At 38.3% G+C, this 17,957-nt stretch overlaps 1 protein-coding gene across 1 annotated transcript in view; it reads left to right on the top strand.

Moving 5' to 3' along the window:
* Nucleotides 1-2,333: 2,333 nt before the first annotated feature.
* Nucleotides 2,334-17,957, top strand: part of LOC131805474 (ets DNA-binding protein pokkuri-like) — a 33,560-nt gene continuing 17,936 nt past the window's right edge. The window contains exon 1 of the mRNA XM_059128670.1: nucleotides 2,334-2,483. The gene's annotated coding sequence lies outside the window, so the exon portion shown is untranslated. The remainder of the gene's footprint in view (nucleotides 2,484-17,957) is intronic.

Genomic DNA, 17,957 nt, shown 5'->3' with positions numbered 1-17,957 from the left:
TCGGAGATCCCATAAAGTACATATATTCTCCATCAGCATCAGAAATCACAGACGGATATCTGTTGAAATCAATTGGTATAGACCCCCATAGAAAAGTACAGCCCGATATGATATTTATTGGAGTTTCAGGTTCTCAGAGGACATAAACCTTGCCTACAGAACATTTTTATTGCAAGTCCACTTGATATAGCTTTTGCGATACCTCTCGATATTCAGTATTTAGAAGGTCTAAAGCACAATTTCCAATCGAATTGACTGTTGGAACGAATATTCTTTTTGGATCAGAATTCATCTTCTGAAGATATTTTTATACGGCCGACGATTAACTCCAATTTCTGAACTCTCTCTCTCTCTCTCTCTCTCATCAGAGCTCAGATTTGCTGGAGCAAGTTTTACTCGCTGGGGGAAGTCCTCAGAACGTGAGAGTTTTATACGAAGTTTACTCTCCCCTCTTCTCTTTTATATGGGAGCGCTTGCGAGTAACTCCTGAAATCCTGAAAAATTAGAGTGGGAGTCGAAATTTTCAAAATAGAGTAAGAGTTTACTCTGAAATCGTGTACGAAATTCATGAAGAGAAAAGCAAAAGAAGCTTGGAGCCGGTGGATCGGTATTATATGTTTTGTTGAAAGAGATTGTCGACAAATACGAGGCAATTACCAAAAGAATACTACGCAAGAGTAGCATCTGCTAAATTTCGAGCGAATTTTGCCCCCACTCGAAAAGGAGCAAAATATATTCGCTCAGATTTGTTTTCATCAAAAAATAGAGTATGTTCAATCTTTTTATTTGAGTTGAAAGTGAAACTATTTTTTTCCGGTGTACAGAGACAGCCAAATCAGCTGCAACTTGAAATTTCGGGTTCCAGTCTTACTCCTTGTATACTATAGTTATTGTAAGTCCACTTTTTGGTATAACCCCCAATATAACTGATTTTTAGGATTTAACTCCTGATTTTTAGGATTTTGAAAGCTTCAGCCCCAATTTCCCACAAAATAAGCTGTAGTTTGAAATTTCGGATTCCTCGTGGGTCCATGACCGGTCCCACCGAACTTAACGTTGTTATTTCTTGTGATAATAAATTATTTTGCTGGATTATTCCGTCATTAATCCTTACTTGGTAAGATAAAAGTATGGTCTTTTAGGTTTAAGTTCTGGTAGGTTTACTGCAGAGGGTATGTTGCTGTCATAATTGTTTAGCTTACTGGTAATGCAGAGGGTATGTTGTTGACCTTACTTGAATTGGTTAAATTGGCTTAGAAGATCTTCCAGCAAAAAACCATTTGCCTTTAGCTCAGCATACGTACTGTTATGATTGGCCAAAGACAAATTGGTTTTTTTTGCTGGAAGATCTTCTAAGCCAATTACTTATGGGTTTCAGTCATATTTTCCGATCTTATTGGTTGAAATTCAGGGTTAAGCTTTCTTTAGAAGGAAGTTGTTAGAAGAATATTTCACGCAGCTTTAATAAGTCCTTTCGACTATGATTTTGGTTAATTTTTCACAAAATCTCACTCCACAGTATTTAGCCGTATCCAGATATCTTTTAGTCGCTTTTGAAAAAAATTGAATTGATCTAATATTTGAACTTATTCTGCCCTTCCCACAAGTTATCAATCAATCCTGCATTTACTACTTTGTCCAAAATGTAATTTCTTCCTTCCAACAATAATTTAGTCCATAAATAGGTTGTAACATGGTTTCTTTTGCAATCCCAAATTTCTCCTATTTCTTAGATAATTTTGCTTAATTTCGTTTTTCACAATTTTTAGTTTTTATGGCAAAAATTTTCAATTCAAAAAACGGCAACCCTGATCCCTGCCCACTTTGAAGACGGGAGGGAGATAGTAGCTGCTTACTTACTTATTGACGATTATATTCTTTTCATAGAACAAATGAAAACAACCTGAATTGACTGAATGACTGACGACTTACTGGACTGGTCTCTGGTCTCTGGACTTGCATGACTTGTATTGCAGCTCTAGTGAGTGATTAAAAGTCGTTTTCACATCCGCTTCCGCATTTATTAAATATCAGCACAGTATTCACAGCGTTTTTCTTATTCTCTGCTGTTCGGGTGGCTGGTTGGTTGGTTGGTTGGTTGGCTGTTGGGTTGGTTGATTTTCTTCTCCTGCTTTCAGGTTGAATAGTAAGTGGTTCGGTGGCTGGCTGGCAAGCTGGCAAGCTGGACGGCTAAATGGCTGTTTTTTTTCGATTTTATTCTTTGCTTGCCATAATTCTTAAGCTTAGAACATTTCCAGACTGTGTTGTTGTTGTTTTTTTAGAACTTTTGCCAAGTACGATTTTTGTTTTCTAGATCCCAAGCTAGCGTTTTGTTAGCTTCTAGGTGGCACTTAGCTCTGTTGACTGGCTGGCTGGATGGATGGTTAAACGCCAACAACGAGTTTTGTTAAACAATGATTGCCGTGCTTTTTTCTTCTTCGTCTTCGATCGTTTGTCGGTTGATTGTGTTGTTAAACTTAAAGGTATGAATGATGTTTTCCTCTTGAAACAAATATTTTTTTCGTGCGAGTGTCTGTGTGTTCGTGATTGCTTTATGGCATTTTATTCCTCCGGTGTGCGCGCACCGCGATCACTTTGTGCCAGTAAAGTGAGTGTAATTAAAATGCGCAACACGCTTGCGCCTTTAGATCATTCCATATGTACAAATTTTCATAAGCGATATAAATAAGGGGGGCTACAAACTCAACTATAGCTGTATTGTTCATTTTTTTTTTTCAACTTTTTTTTTTGAGAACAGAACAAAAAACGCTCCTCTATTCTGAATTACTTTGGAGATCTATGCACAAAACATTGTATGGAAGTGTGCGTGTGTGTGTCTGTGTCTAGCATTTGGATATGCTTTGAATAAAAGTAAATCGCACAACGTTTTGTGTGGGCTTAAGTTTTGAAAATTTTATTCATGGCACATCTTTGTTGGGGAGTTTTATTCTTCTTTCAAATCTTAGGTTAGGTTTATGATGACACAATTTCTTTGAGGGGGTATAAAACACTACACCTTAATTCAGATGTCAAGCCTAGTTTCAACGAACATATGTGGGGTTGTGTTTATGGTGTCTAATATGACTTAACACCCTACGACTTGAAATTAGAAATTTTTAACCAAAATTAAGAAAATCCATTAAAATATAAAAATATGATTCATATTTTTAAATTACATAATTCTTATAAAGTTGTACTAATTTTTTATCTTTTCTTTTTCTCGTTTTAGGTAAGTGTTGAAATCAATTTAATACTCACCACAGTGTAAGTAATGTAAAAATTTATGCATTTTTGGAAATTTGCTCACCGGTCGTGATTTGCTTGAAATAATTTCAAATAAATCACAAAAGTGACTTGACTTGATTTGGAGAACCATCTTCGAAAACGGTTACATTTTTAATGAAAATTATTTCGAAAAACAAAAAATACCCAAATAACCGGATAGGTCCGTAAGTTCTTACAATATTTAACCGAGTAAGTTCGGACGAACACGAACTGGAACGCTTTTCGTTTCTAAAAATGTTATATACTGCCCAGACCCGCTTCAATCCCTCCCGGCCGCTCTCTACTCATATTAAGAATCTTGGATTTAACTACCGAAAGACCACATTGCTGGGTTAACACCTCTAGCAGAACTACTTACATAGGGTCTTTTAGCTTTAGATTTAATTGTCTCGAAATACCGATTGGAAAATAGAGATCAACTCCGTTTTTGATCCATCTTATATGGTTCCAATAGCTCTAAATTGGAATAAAGATCTTGGCTTCTTTGAGGTCGAGTACCGGTGAGAGGTGCCAGATCGTCTCCAAAATGTGACACGACTCACACATTTACCTCCCGGAGCCTAAAATCGTTCATTTTTGCGTTTATTTCTAGCTAAGAGAATCAATAGTCCCGAAAATCTGCAACATGGTTATTTTTTGAGTTAGATGGACGTAAGAGTTGCCGACTTTTTTTGTGAAATGACACAATGGGCATGTACCGATTCTTCAAAAGATCTTCAATCTCACTTTCCAAAATATTACATCCGGACCTGGATCCCAACGGCCGAGATTTTCGTTTTGCATTTAACATTCCTGAATTTAATGAAACATGATTGGAGTGCGAATAGCTCCACGAACTGTAGACAAACACCATTACCACACCCACTTACCTATATCAGATTCATGACCTTTAAAATGGCTTTAAAGGAAATGTAACAGACTTAAGACCCTCTTATGTTTTTTCCTTCTGCTTAGATGACCAAACTTTGAGAATGTGATATTCCAACATTCCACTCATGCCTCGTTAGGTTAAAGATCTAAGGCGATCTGAAGTTGATTATCGGTTAGATGTATTCACTGATCTCCAGATCACACATCTTCATTCTCGAGCCTTACAGAGCTGCAAAGCATTCATCTAAAATATACCAGAATGGTATTTAAGCAGTCTTAGGAGGGGTGTAAATGACGGTTGTGATGAAGATCGATCGATTAGGCGACTACTTTAAACCCATACATTTCTTGCTGAAGGTTGAGTACAGCTGAATATTTCCGTTCAATTAAATTCGTTAAAAAAATTTTCCTGCGAATTTCTGTTTCGACATTAAAACATTCAAAGTTTGAATGTACCAGGAATATTCAAATTTTGAGTGTTTTAAAGATCTAAGCCATATTTTCCCAAAATGCCGAAAAATGTCGTTTTATAAAAAAAGTCCATTGGTTCCCATTGATATTGGAATTTTGAAACTGGATGGACTACAATTTAGCAAATATATTCAACATTTTTAGGACTACCACAAAAACTCGGTCGAATTCGCCGAAAGAGTAAAACCAGCTCGAATTCGAGCGGTATTACTCTTGCGAGCGAAAAAAAAAGAAATCGCGTGCACTCAATTTTTTTTTGCCGTAACAAGCAAAACATCGTTTCCTCTCATTCTCATTTTTAAAGTGAACTCTCATTCGTTATAAACATTTCGACTCCTTCTCTTATTTGACCCTTCTCAAGGGTGACGTAAAAAAAATATTTGAGAGTAATCTCCATCTAAAACTCGCACTTTTCGTGCACTCTCACTCCCGAGAGCTCTGGAACTTACATTTCAATATCCTACCAAAAATACCCATTACATATCCGATTATTAACGACTTGTTAAAATAATATTCTACTTACCCGATATGAAATATATATTTTTGCCACATGTTATATATTTTTTTCACGTTTCTAATTAAATTAACCCTAAAAAGCCAGCCTTTGCTATTCCAAACTATAGTTAAGTGATCATCACTCACTCCTTGGTAATGGGGGTCTGGGAGCTGTAGGATATACACACGCCGGTGTTTTAACTTCCTAATCTTTGCTATTTTCTCTCTCTCTTTCTTTGGTGCTGTCAAAATTGCTGCGACGCCAGAAAAAGTGGTGACGTTTATTCGGATGATATCTTATCGCGAAGCTTAACAAATTTACATACTTTTAGTTAAAAAACCTCAAAAAACACTTTTTGTTGTTCACCTTTGTTTATTATTGTTTTTATTTCATTTCTTCGAAGCGATTGGATTTGTTGCAAATTATCGAAATTCTATTTAATCGAAATTCATAGAATTCGGCTTAATTTATTGCAATCTGAAAGCTTCAAAAGTATTGACATAGGTTCATGTTTGGATAGTTGTTATAAGGCAATATACAGGGTGAGATAAAAAAACTACAACAAAATCAAACGCCATAAGTTTACATTTTTTTTTAAATTTTATTGAATGAAAGCAAACAATGTCGGAAACCAAATATTTGCAATTTGGGTTTCAAATTTCAGAATAAGTTTAGATTTGTTCAAATTGGTCAGCTTTGGCACGAATTATGGCTTTCAAACGTCCAATACAACCATCACACGCTGCCCGAATGTTGCTCTGCGGTGAAGCGCTTACTTAAGGTGATGATTTTAGTGCCAACCTTGCTTTCCAAATACTCCAGACACAATAGTCCAACGGATTTGTATCTGGAGATTTAGGGGGACATTGGTATCTGGAGATTTTGGGGACCATTCTTGTGTGGCGCGTGCTGAGCCCTGTTGGAATGTCCAAGATCTGCGGCCAAAATGTTTGCGTGCCCAAGGTTTTAATACACCCTCCAGAATATTTTCGCGATAATATTCGGCATTTATCCTGATGCCCACGGTCGATTAATACTAGCGGAGAGCGACAATCAGCTGTTATTGCGGCCCACTCCATCACCATGGCCAGCGCTTGAGTTCTGGTGGCCAACCGAAGGTGCAAATTTTCAGCTGACCTCTTTGGCAAGTAAACACGATCATTTTGCTTGTTTACAAACTGCTGGACAACGGATTTTTTCTCATCGGAGAAAACCAAATTCGACAGTTCACCACTTTCGGCCAAGCGAAGCATCTCTTTAGCTCTTTTGGGTCTATTTTCTTTCTGTTGCGGTGTAAGTTCTTGCACCTTAGGAGCCATTTTCGGTCACTGTGACGTGGGTTTCGTTCAAGTCACTTCTTTACTTTTCGAACCATTTCTGCTGATGTTTCTGTTTTCTTCCGTCCACTTCGGGCTACACTACCAGTGTAGCTGGTACGAGACACAAAAGATTTATTCACATTTAAATGCTGGAGTGCTCTAACGATAGCCACTTGTGGTTTTCCCACCAAATATAAAGAAATCACACTATCACGCTTGAATTCCATAAAAGTAAGTTTTTCTCTGGAAAATTCTCACCAAATGCTTTTGTTCGCTTGTAAACAATATAATGAGCTGTCACTGGAATAATTTTAACAGCTGTCTGACGAGTGGCTTAGAAATTACAGTAGTCTGAAGTTGGTTGCAGTTTTTTCATCTCACCCTTTATAATGGAAATTAATTTATTTTTTTTTATAAAAAACAGCAATAATGGCATTAAGCCTACCTATTTTGCAACAACAAAACACAATGGTGTCCCGAACAAACATGTCAACTCTGTTCTATTAATAAATTATTTAAAAACAATTTTTCATAAGATACGATCATGAAAAATCTCTTCTCAGAATGTTTAATACCACCTCGTATTAGAGGGCGGAAATTTTTCATTAGAAAACCTGAATGATTTACAATCACTTGCCGCCCCCTCAAAATTAATTATACATTACAACTTAGCAAATCAATAGTCTGGTTAATTAAGAATTCCATTGAATATTATAAAATTCATCCCTAGATCGTTGGCTCTGCTACAATTTTCGAGATCCAATTAATTCCGCTTTAATCGGCTATAGGTATAAGTATCTCTCGTCACATTTGTTAAACACATAACTATATAGCGAATTATTCTAAATAGGCCCCGTAAACATGACATATTCTAGATTTTTCCCATTTGTGCTTAGAAGTCGCAAAATAGCCGACCAACCTGCCCTGCCTGCCTGCCAACCTGGTATGCTGATTGACAGCCGGCAGTAGCAAGCAAACACAGGGCAACAATATATAATACAAAGATCATTTCCTTAAATAAATCCCACACATAATAAAATTTCAACAACAACAATAAAAAACGCAAATCTATAACGATCGTGTGTCGTGCGTGTGTGTGTTTGTGCCTCTGTGTGTCTCGCTGTTTCATTCACTTCATTTGCCTGCTCGCTTGCTGATCGCATACTCGACAGAATAATGATCAATTAAATATTTAAACTGTTTCTGAGCCATCGTTGTTGCTATTGCCTTACGTGGATTGGCCATTGGCTGGCGGAGGGCTCAGCTTAAAGGGGGGTCTACCAGCTTCGTTGGATTGGATAGCTGTCAATTGATCGACCGACCAACCGGCCATATGAGGTAGTATCTGTGTTTTGTTGGATGGCTTTTGCATAACAAAAGCTTTAGAAAAATCTCAAAACAACAACAAATCTTAGGCAGATGGGGTTATCGAACGTTTGATATAATCATGTTTTGGTTTTTTTTTTGTTTGTCTATGTTTTCTTCTTTCTTTCTCTCTATTTTTACCTCTTCTAAGCGGCAGCGGAATATATTTTTGACAAGTTTTAAGTTTGTTTCTGTTTGTTTGCTTGTTTTGTTGTGTTTAGAAATGAGATATAGTTTGGGAGGGGGGAAGCAACGACATCCAATCTTCTTACTAGGGGGGAAACACGTTTACTTCGATGGCATAACAAAATTAATAATAATAACAATTTTTAATAAAAGAAGAAGATATATTTTTGGCACCGAACATATGCCGCTACATAAATTGGTCCTGAGGAAAAAATTATAGATTTATTTAATAATAGACCTTCAATATATGGATATTCTAAGTCATCTGAAAGCTTAAATGTCTAAAGTTGAAAGACATTAGTTGGGAAATGGTGTAAATCCCATTGTCATACCCACCTCGAGAGGCATCGTTACATTCACTGAACCAATGCGACTTAGAAGTTAAAGGGTTACACCGCCTTAAAGCTAGTGGGAGTTTATACTGTTCCTCGATCAAATAACGGTGTTTAACTCTATGTTTCTTAGGACGAAACGCTCTTCATAACATACAGGGTGAGATAAAAAAAACTGCAACAAAGTCAAACGCCATAATTTTTAAATTTTTTTGTTTTTAAATTTATTGAATGAAAGCAAAAAATGTCGGAATTAGCATCAAATTTTAGAAGAAGTTTAGATTTGTTCAAATTGGTCACCTTTGGCACGAATTGTGGCCTTCAAAGGGCTAATGAAACCGTCGCACGCTGCCCGAATGTTGCTCCGCGTCATATTGGCGAAGCGCTTGCTTGAGGTGATCGACACTTTGGTATTTTTAGTGCCAACCTTGAAAAACCAAAATACTCCAACGGATTGGTATCCGAAAATTCTGGTGGCCATTGTGCGCTGGAAATGAAGCGAGGAACCTCATTTTGTAAACATTTTTGTTCTGTTGGAATGTCCAAGGTCTGCAGACAAAAAGTTTGCGTGCCCAAGCCTTTAATACACCCTCCAGAATATTTTCGCGATAATATTCCGCATTTATTCTGATGCCACGGTCGATTAATACGAGCAGAGAGCGACCATCGGTTGTTAGGGCGGCCCACACCATCACCATGGCCGGCGTTTGAGTTCTGGTGACCAACCGATGGGGCACATATTCAGCTGATCTCTTTGACAAGTAAAAACGATAATTTTGTTTGTTTACAAACTGCTGGAGAACGAATGTTTTCTCATCGGAGAAAACCAAATTCGACAGTTCACCACTTTCGGCCAAGCGAAGCAACTCTGTAGCTCTTTTGAGTCTATATTCTTTCTATTGCGGTGCAAGTTCTTGCAATTTTTTGGAATTTCAATGGCTTTACCGATTGGAATATTGCGGTATGTTCAGCTCACGAGCCATTTTTCGGCCACTGTGACGCGGGTTTTGATCAAGTAGCTTCTTTAATTTTCGAACCATTTCTGCTGATGTTGCTGTTGTCTTCCGTCCACTTCCTTGACGTCGGGCTACGCTACCAGTATCACGGTAACGAGCGATGGTACGAGTCACAAACGGTTTGTTCAAGGTTTATTCACATTTAAATGCTGGAGTGCTTTAACGATAGTCGCTTGTGGTTTTTCAGTCAAATATAAAGAAATCACACTATCACGCTTGAATTCCATCACGATTAACTTTTTTCTGGGAAATTCACACCAAAATGCTTTTGCACGCTTGTAAACAATATAATGAACTATCACTGTAATAATTTTAACAGCTGTCGGACGAATGGCTGCAACCAATTTCTGGTTGCAGTCTGAAATTGGTTGCAGTTTTTTCATCTCACCCTGTAGAAATATAAAAAACTGTAAGGTAAAAACAAACAAATTTAGCTTCCGCTTAAAAACGAGGAAAACGTGCTCATTTTTATTCGAGCGACATCGAAAATTGAATTTCTTCGATTTATTTTCTGCTCCCATGAGAGCTCCCGCTCTATTTCGAGTGATTTTCACTCTTGTTTAAATTCGAAAAAAATTCATGAGAGCTTCAAATCCTTTAATACTCCAAATCTAGAAAATGTTCGTCGTTGTTTATTCATCGGGTGATTTTTTTCAACAACATTCTTCAATATTATCATAAAAGTTCAGGTTTGATAATTACAATAAATGGGTATGCGACCACAAAACATAACTTCTTCATAACCCTAACAAATATGCCGAGTAATCGAACATCATTTAAAGAATAATTACTCTCGGTTCTGTTCATAGCCTCCAGTTTGGCTCTTTTACCGCAGCCGTCACCAGGGGCCAGGCAGCTACACACGGTAATTTCGATGTCTGTCAGTCACGCATGCGTGTAGGCTAAAATTTATTCAGAATTTCTACTGTTTTTTTTGTAATTTTCCCTCTGTTTTATTTCCTCAAGCCATAAAACTAGAAGAGATCATCAATTAAATAAGAAAGCTCTAAATGCTTTTAACCATTTTTGGCTGGCAGATAGATGGCAGCGACTTTCATAGCCAAGACCAGATACATTTACAGGTGCTTTAATTATCAAAATTTGCTTCCTCGGGGCTGATTCTAACGAAAAAAAGAAAGAAAGAAATGGAAGATGAGGAATGGGGGATGCCGAAGTGTAAATGGGGAGAACATCATTATTGGTCATTAATTAGATTTTGAATTCAAAATAAACAGAAAAAAATAACAACAAAATCAAAATACCTATCATAGTTTGCCAAAGGCAGCGATCAGCGGCAGCAGCCACAGCCGCCGCAGCATTTAAACAAATTCGATGTTTGGCTTTACCGTTTTTTGTACCCGGAATTTGTGTAAAAAAACCAATTGTTGTTGCTACTCTTTTGCCGGCAATCTTTGGCTAGCCGGCGGTGGCGTCGTCGTTGATGATTAATGCCAAATTGAAGAATTGATTTTCTAGTTTTGGAAGACGAAAAAATTACCGCGTGCTCGTTTTCAGATTCTTGTTTTTTTTCTTGCTGTTTTTGTCTAGCTCTGCGTCCCGCCAGCAACCAGGCAATCAAACGAACCATCCATCTGTTCGGTCGTTGACTCTTTTTGTTGTTTTTTTTTTTTTTTTTTTGTTCTGTTGTTTTTGAGATAGCAAGCTTCTTGTATTTAATGCTTATTTAATGAATATTTGATATCAAATCATGTTCCGATATTATGTTATAGCCGATACTTGGCGCGTCAGACAGAGGAATAGAACCTCGCAACACAACACACGCTTCCACACCACCAGCCAACCAATGTTCCGCCGTAGCCGTCGTCGTACATTTACTTACAACTCATGTCCACTTTTTTTTTGCTCATATCCCCGTCTGAGGTGTAGAATAACTGGTACTCATTTGTGTGTATGTAAAGATAGATATATAATCTATATTGTTGGGTACGATCGACATGTGATTAATATGTATGCAGGGGTTTACATATTTAGCTGGTTTGTTTAATTGTGTCGGAATTTATTTTTTTTTTCGGTTTTTTATTGCTATGAGAAAAGTTTCAATAATAAAAAGAGGAGGGCGACAGTTGCCTTTGTAACGGAAATTTTCTTATCCCAGAAGGCAAGCTATTCATTTGAATATTTGGAAATTACTCCAACTCAGTAAAAAAGGGTTCAAATCAAGAGATGTCATTCAAAGTCATTTGTTTTATGAGATTGGTTCTAGGCGATAATTTACCAATTTTCTAATTTTTATATAATTCCCTTGAATTGAAAACGCTAAGAATAGGTTAAAAGTCGGGCGGGTCCGACTGCACAGGGCGAGATAAAAAAAACTGCAACAAATACAAACGCCATAATTTTTACATTTTTTGTTTGAAATTTATTGAATGAAAGCAAATAGTATCGGAAATAGCTTCAAATTTTAGAATAAGTTTAGATTTGTTGGAATTGGTCACCTTTGGCACGAATTATGGCCTTCAAACGACCAATGAAACCGTCACACGCTACCCGAATGTTGCTCTGCGGTATTTTGACCTATTCCCGGTGAAGCGCCCTCTTGAGGTGATCGACACTTTGGTATTTTTTAATCAACGGATTGGTATCCGGAGATTTTGGTGGCCATTGTGCGCTGGAAATGAAGCGAGGATCCTCATTTTGTAACCATTCTTAGGTGGCGCTTGCTTAGTGCGATGGTGCTGAGTCGTATTGGAATGTCCAAGGTGTGGGCCAAAATGTTTGCGTGCCCAAGGCTTTAATACACTCTCCAGAATATTTTCGCGTTTTTAATACAAGGTCGAGAGCGACCATCGGCTGTTATAGCGGCCCATACCATCACTATGGCCGGCGCTTGAGTTCTGGTTCTGGTTCGATCAAGTCGCTTCTTTACTTTTCGAACCAATTCTGCTGATGTTGCTGTTTTCTTCCTTCCACTTCTTTGACGTCGGGCTACGCTTTCAGCGATGGTACGAGACACAAAAGATTTGTTCACATTTAAATACTGGAGTGCTCTAACGATAGCCACTTCTGATTTTCCAGCCAAGTATAAAAAAATCACACTATCACGCTTGAGTTCCATCACGAATAACGTTTCTTTTTTTTGGAAAATTCACACCAAAATGCTTTTGCAGGCTTGTAAACAATATAATGACCTGTCACTGGGATAATTTCAAGCTGTCGGACGAGTGGCTTAGAAATAACAGCAGTCTGAAGTTGGTTGCAGTTTTTTTCATCTCACCCTGTATATGAAACAATTTCGTGGGTAAAGGTGACTAGGATTATCAAAATACCGAGTATCGGTGGGTATCGTTATATATGCGCTATAGGAAAACGTGGGCTTAAATTTTCAATGTCCTGCGTCGGAGCTAGAACCCATTATGAATTACAAATACCAATTTTTAGATAAATCCCTGAAAAAAATCGCTATCAAAGCTGTATACTTTTAACCCGCATCGTAATATAAGCAAACTAAAATCAAATCATATTAGTTGCTAATTCTATTGTAAACCTACACATACACTGGATTTCTAGTCGTAATTATTTAATGTATGTTGAGAGACAACAAGAGATTTAAATATTTAGAGAAAATATAATTTACGTTTTAACCATTTTTAAAAAATCACAAGCATCGTCCGATAAAGAAGCAAACAGGTGGTCATTTTTTCCAAACTTATTTCTAAATAATTTAATTACAAGTCCACCAAAGAGCCTCACAAGTTATGATATTAGCTTGCACTGGAGGATAACTGAAATCCGGTTGACGAAACTGCATTCGCCAAGAATAACTTGAATCTCAAATATTGTCGGAATGAAAGGTTCACAGGAATTGTATTTCATCAAGAGCCGTGATTGAGTTTTAGGGGAGGTTTTATGCAGAACAACAAAAATCGGCATATTTTTATTACCCTGCCGTAAAAAATCACAATGACAAAGGACGATGCAAACCTTTGTTCTCCCAGCTGATGATCATGGATGCATGGATGGGATGTCCATCTTTGTTTTAATATCAATTTTCTTACAAATAATATCCTCAATTCTTTCCTAAGCCATTGCCAGCCGGCGGGGGTCAGTAAGCAAAATCGATTGGCATAGCCGATAACCATTGGCCCATGACAGGCTTCTCTCCCTCTCTCTCTCTCTCCACACTGTCTAAGCAAAAATAACTGACACATGAAGACTCCCAGTGATGTCATATTTCGCATGCTGCTGCGATGCTATTCTCCTCCACCTCCTCCATGATGCATTCATATTCATATGGGAATAATTGACTTTGAGACCCTTTCTTATAAAAAAAATAAAATAAAACAAAAATTGAAAACGATCGTTCACAATTGCTCAAAGCTATTTGTTGGTGATCGGCGAGAATGGCCGACACACACTCATTCTCGTTCCTAGCTTCTTAGAGTGTCAAGGAAATTCATGCTATCAATTTCTGTGGCCCCAAACGTCAAGTATTCCACTGCCGCACACAAAGGGTAAAAGTCACTCAAGTATGGCTTAATTTTAATTAACCTCTGCATTCCGCTTCTTCGTGGCTTGGTGGACAACGTGTGTTGTGCCATTTAACAAAAATCCCCAAGCAGAGTAGCCACCATAAATCCCTTTATATCCCATTGAGTGGTCAACTGACCGACCGCTGTAAGAAACAGTTTACGATCACCACCACTACCACCGACCACACTTTATATGGTTCAGATGATTGGTGGTGTGCCTCTTTTTTGTTGCCGTTTTCATTTTTGGTCTACTGGGGAGAGATTGGTAATTTAATAGAGAGGAAGCCGTAAGAATGTCTTGTTGCGCAAACAGTTGATAATGGCCATTTGATCGTCGGAACATGCGTTGTGTGGTGTGCAGTGATGGGAGGGATAATACCAACGAACGGACGATTATTTTGTTCGGAACGAGGGTATCAACTTACAGTTGAACTCAACTCTGATGTGTATGCAACAAAGTGTGAGAACTTTGCCTTAAACTATGGTGCATCATTATCGTCATTAACCGAACATTCAACACATACCGATTGCTTGTTGGTATGTTGTTAAGCGACAACTTTCCGATCATCAAATATTTGCTTTTATTTGGTTGTAATGATCTAGTTAAAGGACAAAATTGTATATTTATTTGTATCGAGAGGCAAAAGACGTAATTTAGGTGGGTTTACAGGGTGAGATAAAAAAACTGCAACAAAGCCAAAGGCCATAATTTTTACATATTTTTTTAAATGTTATTGAATAAAAGCAAAAAATGTCGGAAATAGCATCAAATTTTAGAATAAGTTTAGATTTGTTCGAATTGGCCACCTTTGGCACGAATTATGGCCTTCAAACGGCAAATGAAACCGTCAAACGCTGCGCGAATGTTGCTCTGCAGTATTTTGGCCCATTCCCGGCGAAGAGCTTGCTTAAGGTGATCGACACTTTGGCATTTTTTGGTGTCAACCTGCTTTCCAAAAAATACTCCAGACACAACAGTCCAACGGTTTGGTATCCGGAAATTTTGGTGCCATTGTGCGCTGGAAATGAAGCGAAGAACCTCAGTTTGAATCCTGTTGGAATATCCAAGGTCTGCGGCCAAAATGTTTCCGTGCCCAAAGCTTTTATACACCGTCCAGAATATTTTCGCGATAATATTCGGCATTTACTGTGATGCCACGGTCGATTAATACGAGCGTAGAGCGACCATCGGCTGTTATGGTGGCCCACACCATCACCATGGCCGGCACCTGAGTTCTTATGGCCAACCGAAGGTGCACATATTCAGCTGACCTCTTTGGCAAGTAACACACGATCATTTTGTTTGTTTTACAAACTGCTGGCTTTCTGATCGGAGAAAACCACATTCGGCGCTTCACCACTTTCGGCCAGGCGAAGCAATTCTTTAGCTCTTTTGAGTCTATTTTCTTTCTGTTGCGGTGTAAGTTCTTGCACTTTTTGGAATTTCAATGGCTTTACCCCGAGCTCATTTTTCAATATCTGCCAATTGGAATATTGCGATATGTTCAGCTCACTAGCCATTTTTCGGCCATTGCGACGCGGGTTTCGATAAAGTCGCTTCTTCACTTGTCGAACCATTTGTGCTGATGTTGTTGTTTTCTTCCGTCCACTTCCTTGACGTCGGATCACGTATCACAGTAACGAGCGATGGTACGAGACACAAAAGATTTATTCACATTTAAATGCTGGAGTGCTCGAACGATAGTCACTTGTTGTTTTCCAGCCAAGTATAAAGAAATCAAACTACCACGCTTGAATTCCATCACGAATAACTTTTTTTTTCTAGAAAATTCTCACCTAAATGCTTTTGTACGCTTGTAAACAATATAATGAGCTGTCAGTGGAACAGCTGTCGTCGGACGGGTGGTTTAGAAATGACAGCAGTCTGAAGTTGGTTGCAGTTTTATCATCTCTCCCTGTATATCTTTAGGTCGCCCTCCTTAGTAACTGTATTGTAATTCCGAACAGCTTTAATTATCATTTGACCACTTTTTGGATAGGTAGCCTTTTTTATTAGATTTCAAATGATACCTATATGGTCTATATCGGGTAAGTGGATCCGGGTGTAGCCTGGGTCATGAACCCGGACTTTCGGGTCAAAAATCTGTGGTCTTGGGTCCGTCCTCCAGGAAAAAATAGTTTCTCGGAAACAGGGTAAAAAATAAGACCTCTGGAAAAAATCAAAGAGTATTTCTTAACTAAAGTTATTCTCATTTATGATATACCTATGAGGGACTGAAGCACACTATGTCCTACAGGGGTCTAACATTCCGAATTTCTTTCACATAACTATAGGCCGACGACTCTTTTTGAAAGTATTTCCCCCTTCAAACTCACCTTTTAACCCCAAAAGTGCCTCTTTTCGTATCGTTACCCTAATAAACGAACATAAACAAATCAATGCTTATCATGTGTGGAATCTTTCTACATTTCTTTCGTTTGATTATTCTCCCCTTTTTCATTTTCTACGCATCATTTAAGCAAAACAACCTGTATACTAAGATTTTTTCTCAATAATTCAGCAGCCATGTATGTGGTGTGCGCGTGTGTGTGAAGATAGGTATTGCTTGCCCCAGTATTGATGTATTTCACAAAAAATGAAACGGACGTTGAAGTGAGCTGAGCTTTGTGTGCTCTTGTGCGGTTTGTCTGTTTGTGTGGTGTACTCGAACCATGTGTGTACAATTTCAGCTTTCTTTATTATAATGCGATCTCGTCTCCCCCTTTTGGGCTTGGATAAATTCTGTTCTGTTCTTGGCCGTTGCCTCATCGTCGGTGTCTTAATTTACTTTAGTTTCCGTTCAAACGGTTCCATCCATCCGCATACCTACATGTTCCATCAGCCAACCGACCAGCCAACAATTGACCAAACACACAATCAAGAGAACCAAATCAAACTAACTGCTGCTGCCGCCGATCAGCAACATAGCCCAGTACAAAAATGAAAATTTGAACATATCTTGTAACCCAGCAAACAATGTAGCTACCTGTTCCCACAATATCAGAACCAATAATGATCACATTCCAACATGTGACGACTCCAAATGGGCATTTAGCCAACCAACCAACCAGCAATCCATCCTAAACAATTCATAAATTCCCTGTACCATGCACACACACATACGTACTTGGAACATCCGTCCCAACCAGCTAGCAATGTGCGGTCGGTTGCTTGATGGTGCTTGCCAAGTGTTGTTTGGTCGATTAGACGGACTAACGATCCGAGTTGAGTTGATGTTTAACATCTTTTTGGAGACCCCCTCAAAGTAAACCCGAAAAAGTGTCTTCCCTGTGCCGTCCGTCCGTCCGTCCGTCCATACCGTCACACTCACTCAATCCACTTGATAAGATGCGGCATGGTGTCGAGAGTGGTTCTTCTGCTGTTGTTGTTTTTGTTGTTTTTCAATTTCCCATTTTTTCCACATGTGTGTATGGACCAGCAGCCACATGTTTGTACGTCCGTCTGTAGCCTCCATCCTCTCGTATCGATGATTCTTCTCCTGGGTGTATGTGTGAGTGTGTGTTTGGGTTATGTATTTTTATAAAAATACTTTTTATGAAAAAAAAAAACACTGAACTACAAAAAGTATGGGAAGAAGAAGCAGAAAAACATAAACAATATGTTGTCATAAGGCAGGCAGGCAGTCAGGCAGGCAGGCCCTTTGTACTCCGGTTTGGTTTCCGTCTTTGCTGCTGACTGAGATCGGAGAATATTTTTGTTGTTGGCATTGCTGTTGTGTTCCTTCCTTCGTTCGTTTTATTTATTTATGAGAGTATTTTGCTGCTGGCTTATTTGTTGTTGGTGTTTTTGTTATTGTGCTTTGTCGGTTTTATATGCCAAAGATCCATTGGTGATGACGGCCGTGTCAAGATACCAAGTAAACCAAATCGGAGGGAGAACAACTTTACATAATTAAATCTTAAAATAACTGTTGTTTTGTTTATCCGAAGTCAATGACAGGATATTGCATTTTATTTTTAGTTAGCCTATGTCGGTGTAATGCATATTTTTAACCCGCGAGGGACATTTACGTGGGCAGGTTGGTAGGTATTTATTTATTTTTTAAAATTTATTTACTGGTACTTGACTTTGTTTCCATGTCATGTAAATAAATAAATATCAGGAA

This window comes from Musca domestica, unplaced genomic scaffold (genome assembly GCF_030504385.1).
Source record: "Musca domestica strain aabys unplaced genomic scaffold, Musca_domestica.polishedcontigs.V.1.1 57, whole genome shotgun sequence".
NCBI classification, from domain to species: domain Eukaryota; kingdom Metazoa; phylum Arthropoda; class Insecta; order Diptera; family Muscidae; genus Musca; species Musca domestica.
The sequence above is the reverse complement of the archived record's forward strand: the minus strand, read 5'-3'. Positions and strand labels throughout refer to the sequence as shown.